Here is an 8,045-nt window from a genome sequence, read left to right on the forward strand (position 1 = left end):
GAAACAGTCAATTAAACCTGGTTGCGATTAATATTTTAGAGGATAACGCTGGTTATGTCTGGGTTAGTTCTGGTATTTGCAATCATCTGGCTCATACTTTCGCAATTTTCGCATACTTGTTGGCCAGATCCTGGCCTCTTTCTGGTTTGGATCATCGTAGCAATGCGGTACCACACCGAAACAGTCAATTATACCTGGTTGCGATTAATATTTTAGGGGATAACGCCGGTTACGTCTCGGTTAGGTCTGGGATTTTCCCTCATCTGGCTCGTACTTTCGCGTTTTTCTCACAGTTGTTGAACAGATCCAGGGTTTTTTCTTGTTTGGATCCCGTAGTAATGTGGTTCCACACCGAAACAGTCTATTAAACCTGGTTGCGAATAATATTTTAGAGGATAACGCTGGTTGTGCCTGGGATAGTTCTGGTATTTGCATGCATCTGGCTCATACTTTCGCGTTTTTCTCATAGTTGTTGGCCAGATCCTGGGTTTTTTCTGGTTTGGATCCCGTAGTAATGTGGTTCCACACGGAAACAGTCAATTGAACCTGGTTGCGATTAATATTTTAGAGGCTAACGCCGGTTATGTCTCGGTTAGGTCTGGGATTTGCCCTCATCTGGATCGTTCTTTCGCATTTTTCGCATACTTGATGGCCAGATCCTGGGTTCTTTCTGGTTTGGATCCCGTAGTAATGTGGGTCCAAAACGAAACAGTCAATTAAATCTGGTTGCGATTAATATTTTAGCGGATAACGCCGGTTATGTCTGGGTTAGGTCTGGGATTTTCCCTCATGTGGCTCGTACTTTCGAGTTTCTCGCATTCTTGTTGGCCCGATCCTGGGATTTTTCTGTTTTGGATCTCGTAGTAATGTGTTACCACACTGAAACAGTCATTAAAAGCATGTGCCGATTCGTATTTTAGAGGATAACGCTGGTAATGTCAGGCATAGTTCTGGCATTTGCTATCATCTGGCTCATACTTTCGCATTTTTCGCATACTTGTTGGCCAGATCATGGCCTTTTTCTGGTTTGGATCACGTAGTAATGCGGTACCACACATCGAAACAGTCAATTAAACCTGGTTGCGATTAATATTTTAGAGGATAACGCTGGTAATGTCAGGCATAGTTCTGGCATTTGCCCTCATCTGGCTCGTACTTTCGCATTTTGCGCATACTTGTTGGCCAGATCCTGGCCTTTTTCTGGTCTGGATCACATAGTAGTGCAGTACCACACCGAAACAGTCAATTGAACCTGGTTGCGATTAATATTTTAGAGGATAACGCCGGTTATGTCTCGGTTAGGTCTGGTATTTGCCCACATCTGGCTCGGACTTTCGTATTTTTCGCATACTTGTTGTCCAGACCCTGGCCCTTTTCTGGTTTGGATCCCGTAGTAATGTGCTACCACACTGAAACAGTCAATTATACATGGTTGCGATTAATATTTTAGAGGATAACGCCGGTTATGTCTCGGTTAGGTCTGGGATTAGCCCTCATCTGGCACATACTTTCGCGTTTTTCGCATACTTGTTGGCCAGATCCTGGCCTTTTTCTAGCTTGGACCACGTAGTAATGTGGTACCACACCGAAACAGTCAATTAAACCTGGTTGCGAATAATATTTTAGAGGATAACGCTGGTTATGCCTGGGAAAGTTCTGGTATTTGCAATCATCTGGCTCATACTTTCGCGTTTTTCTCATAGTTGTTGGCCAGATCCTGGGTTTTTTCTGGTTTGGATCCCGTAGTAATGTGGTTCCACACCGAAACAGTCGATTGAACCAGGTTGCGATTAATATTTTAGAGGATAACGCCGGTTATGTCTCGGTTAGGTCTGGTGTTTGCCCTCATCTGGCTCGTACTTTCGCATGTTTCGTATACTTTTTGGCCAGATCCTGGCCTTTTTCTGGTTTGGATCACGTAGTAATGAGGTACCACACTGAAACAGTCATTAAAAGCACGTTCTGATTCGTATTTTAGAGGATAACGCTGGTTATGTCAGGCATAGTTCTGGTATTTGCAATCATCTGGCTCATACTTTCGCATTTTTCGCATACTTGTTGGCCGGATCAGGGCCTTTTTCTGGTTTGGATCACGTAGTAATGTGGTGCCACACTGAAACAGTCAATAGAAGCTGGTTGCGATCAGTGTTTTAGAGGATAACGCTGGTTATGTCTGAGTTAGTTCCGGTATTTGCAATCATCTGGCTCATACATTCGCGTTTTTCGCATACTTGTTGGCCAGATCCTGCGCTTTTTCTGGTTTGGATCACGTAGTAATGCAGTACCACACCGAAACAGTCAATTAAACCTGGTTGCGATTAATATTTTAGAGGATAGCGCCGGTTATGTCTCGGTTAGGTCTGGGATTTGCCCTCATCTGAACCGTACTTTCGCATTTTTCGCATACTTGTTGGCCAGATACTGGGTTTTTTCTGGTTTGGATGCCGCAGTAATGTGGTACCACACCGAAACAGTTAATTAAACCTGGTTGCGATTAATATTTTAGAGGATAACGCTGGTTATGTCTCGGTTAGGTCTGGGATTTGCCCCCATCTGGCTCATACATTCGCGTTTTTCGCATACTTGTTGGCCAGATCCTGGCCTTTCTCTGGTTTGGATCACGTAGTAATGCGGTACCACACCGAAACAGTCAATTAAACCTGGTTGCGATTAATATTTTAGAGGATAGCGCTGGTTACGTCTCGGGTAGGTCTGGGATTTGCCCTCATCTGAACCGTACTTTCGCATTTTTCGCATACTTGTTGGCCAGATACTGGGTTTTTTCTGGTTTGGATGCCGCAGTAATGTGGTACCACACCGAAACAGTTAATTAAACCTGGTTGCGATTAATATTTTAGAGGATAACGCTGGTTATGTCTCGGTTAGGTCTGGGATTTGCCCCCATCTGGCTCATACATTCGCGTTTTTCGCATACTTGTTGGCCAGATCCTGGCCTTTCTCTGGTTTGGATCACGTAGTAATGCGGTACCACACCGAAACAGTCAATTAAACCTCGTTGCGATTAATATTTTAGGGGATAACGCCGGTTATGTCTGGGTTAGTTCTGGTATTTGCAATCATCTGGCATATACTTTCGCGTTTGTCGCATACTTGTTGGCCAGATCCTGGGTTTTTTCTGTTTTGGATCCCGTAGTAATGAGGTTCCACACCGAAACAGTCAATTAAACTGGTTGCGATTAATATTTTAGAGGATAACGCCGGTTATGTCTCGGGTAGGTCTGGGATTTGTCCTCATGTGTCTCGTACTTTCGCGTTTTTCGCATACTTGTTGGCCAGTTCCTGGCCTTTTTCTGGCATGGACCACGTAGTAATGTGGTACCACACCGAAACAGTCAATTACACCTGGTTGCGAATAATATTTTAGAGGATAACGCCGGTTATGTCTCGGTTAGGTCTGGGATTTGCCCTCATCTGGATCGTACTTTCGCATTTTTCGCATACTTGTTGGCCAGATCCTGGCCTTTTTCTGGCTTGGACCACGTAGTAATGTGGTACCACACTGAAACAGTCAATTACACCTGGTTGCGATTAATATTTTAGGGGATAACGCCGGTTATGTCTGGGTTAGTTCTGGTATTTGCAATCATCTGGCATATACTTTCGCGTTTGTCGCATACTTGTTGGCCAGATCCTGGGTTTTTTCTGTTTTGGATCCCGTAGTAATGAGGTTCCACACCGAAACAGTCAATTAAACTGGTTGCGATTAATATTTTAGAGGATAACGCCGGTTATGTCTCGGGTAGGTCTGGGATTTGTCCTTATCTGTCTCGTACTTTCGCGTTTTTCGCATACTTGTTGGCCAGATCCTGGCCTTTTTCTGGCATGGACCACGTAGTAATGTGGTACCACACCGAAACAGTCAATTACACCTGGTTGCGAATAATATTTTAGAGGATAACGCCGGTTATGTCTCGGTTAGGTCTGGGATTTGCCCTCATCTGGATCGTACTTTCGCATTTTTCGCATACTTGTTGGCCAGATCCTGGCCTTTTTCTGGCTTGGACCACGTAGTAATGTGGTACCACACCGAAACAGTCAATTACACCTGGTTGCGAATAATATTTTAGAGGATAACGCCGGTTATGTCTCGGTTAGGTCTGGGATTTGCCCTCATCTGGATCGTACTTTCGCATTTTTCGCATACTTGTTGGCCAGATCCTGGGCTTTTTCTGGTTTGGATCACGTAGTAATGTGGTACCATACTGAAATAGTTAATTAAACCTGGTTGCAATTAATATTTTAGAGGATAACGCCGGTTATGTCTCGGTTAGGTCTGGGATTTGCCCTCATCTGGATCGTTCTTTCGCATTTTTCGCATACTTGTTGCCCAGATCCTGGGTTCTTTCTGGTTTGAATCCCGTAGTAATGTGGGTCCACAACGAAACAGTCAATTAAACCTGGTTGCGATTAATATTTTAGCGGATAACGCCGGCTATGACTGGGTTAGGTCTGGGATTTTCCCTCATGTGGCTCGTACTTTCGCGTTTCTCGCATTCTTGTTGGCCCGATCCTGGGGTTTTTCTGGTTTGGATCTCGTAGTAATGTGTTACCACACTGAAACAGTCATTAAAAGCATGTTCCGATTCGTATTTTAGAGGATAACTCTGGTAATGTCAGGCATAGTTCTGGTATTTGCAATCATCTGGCTCATACTTTCGCATTTTCCGCATACTTGTTGGCCAGATCATGGCCTTTTTCTGGTTTGGATCACGTAGTAATGCGGTACCACACCGAAACAGTCAATTAAACCTGGTTGCGATTAATATTTTAGAGGATAACGCCGGTTATGTCTCGGTTTGGTCTGGGATTTGCCCTCATCTGGCTCATACATTCGCGTTTTTCGCATACTTGTTGGCCAGATCCTGGCCTTTCTCTGGTTTGGATCACGTAGTAATGCGGTACCACACCGAAACAGTCAATTAAACCTGGTTGCGATTAATATTTTAGGGGATAACGCCGGTTATGTCTGGGTTAGTTCTGGTATTTGCAACCATCTGGCATATACTTTCGCGTTTGTCGCATACTTGTTGGCCAGATCCTGGGTTTTTTCTGTTTTGGATCCCGTAGTAATGAGGTTCCACACCGATACAGTCAATTAAACTGGTTGCGATTAATATTTTAGAGGATAACGCCGGTTATGTCTCGGGTAGGTCTGGGATTTGCCCACATCTGGCTCGTACTTTCGCTTTTTTCGCATCCTTGTTGGCCAGATCCTGGCCTTTTTCTGGCTTGGACCACGTAGTAATGTGGTACCACACCGAAGCAGTCAATTAAACCTGGCTGTGAATAATATTTTAGTGGATAACGCCGGTTATGTCTCGGTTAGGTCTGGTATTTGCCCTCAACTGGCTCGTACTTTCGCAGTTTTCGCATACTTGTTGGCCACATACTGGCCTTCTGCTGGCTTGGACCACGTAGTGAAGTGGTACCACACTGAAACTGTCAATTAAACCTGGTTCCGATTAATAATTTGGAGGATAAAGCCGGCAATGTCTCGGTTAGGTATGGTATTTGCCCTCATCTGGCTCGTACTTTCGCATTTTTCGCATACTTGTTGGCCAGATCCTGGGTTTTTTCTGGTTTGGATCCCGCAGTAATGTGGTTCCACAACGAAACAGACAATTAAACCTGGTTGCGATTAATATTTTAGCGGATAACGCCGGTTATGTCTGGGTTAGGTCTGGGATTTTCCCTCATGTGGCTCGTACTTTCGCGTTTTTCGCTTACTTGATGGCCTGATCCTAGCCTTTCTCTGGTTCGGATCACGTAGTAATGTGGTACCACACTGAAACGGTCAATAGAAGCTGGTTCCGATTAGTATTTTAGAGGATAACGCTGGTTATGTCTGGGTTTGGTCTGGGATTTGCCCTCATCTGGCTCGTACTTTCGCATTTTGCGCATACTTGTTGGCCAGATCCTGGCCTTTTTCTGGTCTGGATCATGTAGTAATGCAGTACCACACCGAAACAGTCAATTAAACCTGGTTGCGATTAATATTTTAGAGGATAACGCTGGTTATGTCTGGGTTAGTTCTGGTATTTGCAATCATCTGGCTCATACTTTCGCAATTTTCGCATACTTGTTGGCCAGATTCTGGCCTCTTTCTGGTTTGGATCATCGTAGCAATGCGGTACCACACCGAAACAGTCAATTATACCTGGTTGCGATTAATATTTTAGGGGATAACGCCGGTTACGTCTCGGTTAGGTCTGGGATTTTCCCTCATCTGGCTCGTACTTTCGCGTTTTTCTCACAGTTGTTGAACAGATCCAGGGTTTTTTCTTGTTTGGATCCCGTAGTAATGTGGTTCCACACCGAAACAGTCAATTAAACCTGGTTGCGAATAATATTTTAGAGGATAACGCTGGTTGTGCCTGGGATAGTTCTGGTATTTGCATGCATCTGGCTCATACTTTCGCGTTTTTCTCATAGTTGTTGGCCAGATCCTGGGTTTTTTCTGGTTTGGATCCCGTAGTAATGTGGTTCCACACGGAAACAGTCAATTGAACCTGGTTGCGATTAATATTTTAGAGGCTAACGCCGGTTATGTCTCGGTTAGGTCTGGGATTTGCCCTCATCTGGATCGTTCTTTCGCATTTTTCGCATACTTGATGGCCAGATCCTGGGTTCTTTCTGGTTTGGATCCCGTAGTAATGTGGGTCCAAAACGAAACAGTCAATTAAACCTGGTTGCGATTAATATTTTAGCGGATAACGCCGGTTATGTCTGGGTTAGGTCTGGGATTTTCCCTCATGTGGCTCGTACTTTCGAGTTTCTCGCATTCTTGTTGGCCCGATCCTGGGATTTTTCTGTTTTGGATCTCGTAGTAATGTGTTACCACACTGAAACAGTCATTAAAAGCATGTGCCGATTCGTATTTTAGAGGATAACGCTGGTAATGTCAGGCATAGTTCTGGCATTTGCTATCATCTGGCTCATACTTTCGCATTTTTCGCATACTTGTTGGCCAGATCATGGCCTTTTTCTGGTTTGGATCACGTAGTAATGCGGTACCACACATCGAAACAGTCAATTAAACCTGGTTGCGATTAATATTTTAGAGGATAACGCCGGTTATGTCTCGGTTTGGTCTGGGATTTGCCCTCATCTGGCTCGTACTTTCGCATTTTGCGCATACTTGTTGGCCAGATCCTGGCCTTTTTCTGGTCTGGATCACGTAGTAGTGCAGTACCACACCGAAACAGTCAATTAAACCTGGTTGCGATTAATATTTTAGAGGATAACGCTGGTTATGTCTGGGTTAGTTCTGGTATTTGCATTCATCTGGCTCATACTTTCGCAATTTTCGCATACTTGTTGGCCAGATCCTGGCCTCTTTCTGGTTTGGATCATCGTAGCAATGCGGTACCACACCGAAACAGTCAATTATGCCTGGTTGCGATTAATATTTTAGGGGATAACGCCGGTTACGTCTCGGTTAGGTCTGGGATTTTCCATCATCTGGCTCATACTTTCGCGTTTTTCTCATAGTTGTTGAACAGATCCAGGGTTTTTTCTTGTTTGGATCCCGTAGTAATGTGGTTCCACACCGAAACAGTCAATTGAACCTGGTTGCGATTAATATTTTAGAGGATAACGCCGGTTATGTCTCGGTTAGGTCTGGTATTTGCCCACATCTGGCTCGGACTTTCGTATTTTTCGCATACTTGTTGTCCAGACCCTGGCCCTTTTCTGGTTTGGATCCCGTAGTAATGTGCTACCACACTGAAACAGTCAATTATACATGGTTGCGATTAATATTTTAGAGGATAACGCCGGTTATGTCTCGGTTAGGTCTGGGATTAGCCCTCATCTGGCACATACTTTCGCGTTTTTCGCATACTTGTTGGCCAGATCCTGGCCTTTTTCTAGCTTGGACCACGTAGTAATGTGGTACCACACCGAAACAGTCAATTAAACCTGGTTGCGAATAATATTTTAGAGGATAACGCCGGTTATGTCTGGGTTAGGTCTGGTATTTGCAATCATCTGGCTCATACTTTCGCGTTTTTCTCATAGTTGTT

This window comes from Colletes latitarsis, unplaced genomic scaffold (genome assembly GCF_051014445.1).
Source record: "Colletes latitarsis isolate SP2378_abdomen unplaced genomic scaffold, iyColLati1 scaffold0013, whole genome shotgun sequence".
Classification (NCBI taxonomy): domain Eukaryota; kingdom Metazoa; phylum Arthropoda; class Insecta; order Hymenoptera; family Colletidae; genus Colletes; species Colletes latitarsis.